Genomic DNA, 4,348 nt, shown 5'->3' with positions numbered 1-4,348 from the left:
ACTCGGGCCTATAGGGCCTCGAACCTCTGACCAGTCTTACATGGTCCACAACACATAGGCACTGGGTGGTTGGAGCCATTAGCCTTTCACTTAGCAGCTAAGCATTTAGCGTCCTGCTGCATCACAGGGCTCCTTAGAAAACCCTATGTTGTTGTTGTTGTTAAGTGCCTTTGAGTCGGTTCTGATCCATAGTGACCTTGTATAGGGTTTCCAAGGAGTGACTGGTGAGCTTGAACTGCCGACCTTGTGGTTCAAACCGACTTTGCAGTCCAGCGCCATTAACCTGCAGCACCACACCAGGACTCCACTATAGGCAGCTCTAATCTATCACACAGGCTTGCTATACGGTGAAATCAACACAATGGCACCTGAAGGATGATGACACTCTATAGAGATTTCATTGGAAGGGACTTGAGTGTGTTATAAAACTTTTCTACAAGGGATATTTCATAAACATTTTGAACAAGCATAAAAATGCTAAATTGGCTAATTCTCTAGAGTTCCTACATATCACTCCAACAATTTATTTTTGATAACAACAATATATAATTTTTTTTTTTTTTCCTTAGGCATCAAGGTTGGTCACCTTAGGAAGATCAACAACAAATGTCAGGGGCTTCACACGGCACGTAAGCAGTAGCGCTAAGACCTTAGTTCTGCTTCACATCAGTTTCAGTTCACAAGTCAAAACGAGATGGAATCTGTGGAATCTGTTCACTTGGAATTTAGAAGGAAAAAATAAAACCAAATCCTTCATATTTAGACGTTGGTTTGACTCCTGAAACATTTTCTTTTATTGTTTGTTTCAGTGTCTATTTCACTGTTGGCTCTAGATAATGTGAAACAGTGGGTATTAGCATTTGAACACTTGCTTAATGAGCCATATCCAAAGTTAGAAACCATGCCTATGGCACCTACTCAGTTGTGCAGATGGTTAGTTTGCTTCTAATATTAGTACACTATTGTTTGAAGTTTTCTAGAAAATGTGCATTTCAATTGGGTACAATTTTATGCTGAACAATAAACACTATAACTATGGTCTTTTAAATATTCAAATATACAGTATAATCTTAAAATAATTATGGTTCAATCTTTTAAAAACCAAGGTGTAATAAGTGTCCATCTGCTTTATCACAAGAATAAAACAGTCACAAATGTTGCTCAGCATTGTTTTCAGAATACATTCAATATAATTTTAAGAAGTGCCTAGTTAATAAAATCTAAACAGTATACATGTGGTATCACTTTAAAACATCCTGTTGCTCAAAGAATAACTGTCATTACTTTGCCCATACCTAAACACCTAATTGTTAAATAGAATTCATGTCTTTTCATTCATATGAAAGTAAAAATAAAAAAAAAAACTGAGCTATAAATGGACATTTATTCTATTTTTTTTTTCCATGATGTGCAATGCATGAAATAAATCCTACATACACATTCAGGTGTTGTTACAAAAATTTAAGAAGCTTCTTCTGCAGTGAAAAAGTGAAGACTTTTGCTTCACTCTTGGAGTAGGATGATTCTGGCCTGTAAGAGTATGGGGCTATTTGTTGCCATGACCCATCCTTTCTACTGAGACTGTTTTTAAAGCTTCTAAGTCCTTTTCTTTTTTCATATCCCAAATGACACTTATCAATAAAGACATAGCTTATTCTATAAAACATCCAGGAATCAAAGGCATTTACAAAGTTCAGAGTTAGAGGGAGAAAGGTGAAGGCCTTATTACAATTAACACAGTTTTAACAAGCAAGGTATGGATGGGGTGTCTCGATGGTTAAGAACGCTTTTAAAGAGAAGATGACATTGAAGTATGGTCTTTACATATTTGCTAGACAAGACACAGGGCTAGAAAACCCATGTTGTTATTATGGTGATAACAAGAATTCAAGGAGCTCTAGTAGCACAGTGGTTATGAATTGGGCTGCTAACCTCAGAGTCAGCAGTTCGAAACCACCAGCTGTTACGTGGGAGAAAGATGAGGCTTTCTGCTCCCATAATGATTTACAGCCTCAGAAACCTTGTAGAGGGGTCGCTATGAGTCGGAACCAACTCCACAGCACCTAACAAAAACAACAACGAAGAAATTCAGGATAACTGCAGTGTTGTATGTCTGGTAGAAAGTTGTAAGAGCTGTTTGAATGGACTAAACTGGAACTAGAATATGACCGAGTTAGAATAGTATCCTAAGGAATTGGGTGTTTTCGTCTAGACAGGGGTTCGTGGATTTTAAGCAGGAAGGTAATGTCAGTTGTTTGGGGAGAGAAAAGGAAAAATTAGCACTGTGGAGAGTAAAGAGAGATTGGTTGTGTATTCAGTTTGAGGTCTTTAACTAAGACAACACAATGAAATCTAGAGTACGGGGGACTCATTATAGGTATTTAGAGATAGGGAAAGAGAGTATTGTGGCAACTGATAACTATAAAGATGAGAAAGAATGGAAATTAGGGAATGACCAAGATTTATTTTTGTGGTGATGAGATTAGGATTGGTACCAATTGGGAATATAGAAGCAATAGGATAGGGGAGAAACAGTGAATTTTGTTTTCATCAGACTGAAATTGAAGCACTTATTTCTAAATCTTATAAAGGAAAAGGCCAATTTTTAGTTTGGGGCTAGCACTTGAGTTGTGAGGGTGTTAATCACACCATTTCTCCACTGCCTTCTGAACCAACTGAAAAATAGAGGGTAAACAGAGATCACTATCAGTGTTAGAATAACAAACTCTGCTTGAACCAGAGGCCACTGTCTACTGGGACTCCCTGAGTCAATTCACCATCCAGTGAATGGCAGAGTAACCGGGCAGTGGCAGCCCTTTCCCATACCCTAAGCCAGACCTGTTCCAGTGAAAGCTGTCGATGAGGATAAATATAGCCTGTGGGCATGGAGGTGAGAGACAGTACATACATGACTACATAGAACACAGACCAGTCATGAAATAATCCTGTCCAGTTGAGAATCATGAAATAAACACAACTCTTGCTACCTTACCTTGGCATGAGGTCTTTTAAATCTTAGAGTGGTGGTGGTGTTGCTTGATGCTATTGGGTTGATTCTGACTCAGTGACCCCATGAGGTAGAGCAGAACTAAACTCCATGGGGTGGGAGGGGTTTCCAGGCTGTAACCTTTACAGGAGCAAACTTTGCAAACTTTACGGAGTTCAGTTAGGTTAGCAGCCCAAGTGCTTAACTGTTGCACAACCAGGACACCTTCCTAAACTGGTAATGGGACTACATTTAACTGGTAACTTTGTCCTCATGCACTTTCACCCTCGTTATATTGTTTATTTTTCTATTTTCTATTTCAGTGACTCATCTCTTTGAGTCTCATTTCCTCATCAATAAAACATGGATAACACAGGTACCATAGGGTTGTCAGGCTGTGATACAATAATACAAGGGGCCTTCAAAAAGTTCATGGAAACATTGAGTTAAAACATAATGGAACTTGCCCACAAAATTTTTGAAGCCCCCTTGTGAATGTGGAAAGGTTCTAAAATCTGTAATGTTGCTGTTAAGTTCAGTTGAGTCAGTTCTGACTCATAGTGATCCTGTATAGGAGTGGGTTTGAACCGCCAACCCCGTTGTTAGCAGTTCAGTACTTCTCTTACAGCATTATACCACGACTCCTAAAACATCTTTAAGTGTTAAGTACCGTCGAGTTGGTTCTGACTCACAGCAACCATATATAGGGTTTCCAAGAACAACTGGTTTGAACTGCCCACCTTGTGTTTTGCAGTCCTGTGCTGATCTTACAATGCCACACCAGAAGTTCAAAACAATAATAATAATATGCAATATCATCCAAGTGGTGTTTTTAACTGCCTCCTTTTGCTGAAGTTGGAATATGTTGAAGAATGAATGTCTGGAGTGTAATAATTTATTTTACATGTTGTTGTTGTTAAGTACCATAGAGTTGGTTCCAATGTAGTGACCCCGCACAGGGTTTCTGCGGCTGCAAATCTTTATGGGAGTAGAAAGCCTCATCTTTCTCCTGCGGAACAGCTGGTAGTCTCGAACTGCTGAACTTGAGGCTAGCAGCCCAATTCGTAACCAGACATAGTAAAATGTTCACCTTTCAAAAAAACACTATTAAATATGTTTTCCAGTATAATCCATTAGGTCTAGTCCTAGTGTGGTACTGTAGGATAAATGCTGGATGACAAGGTTACTTTGACACCAGCTGCTCCTTGGAAAGCCTATACAGTGTGGCTGTGAGTTAGAATCAACTCAGCGCCAGTTAACAACAATTACTATGTACTGGAGTGGTACAAATTCTAGGAAAAGAATTACAGAGAAACCTGTGGGAGCTAGACTCATCAGGATTGCCTTTCCCCCAGGTTTTCT

Source organism: Chrysochloris asiatica, unplaced genomic scaffold (genome assembly GCF_000296735.1).
Source record: "Chrysochloris asiatica unplaced genomic scaffold, ChrAsi1.0 scaffold00026, whole genome shotgun sequence".
Taxonomy (NCBI): Eukaryota; Metazoa; Chordata; class Mammalia; order Afrosoricida; family Chrysochloridae; genus Chrysochloris; species Chrysochloris asiatica.
This window is presented reverse-complemented; position numbering follows the sequence as displayed.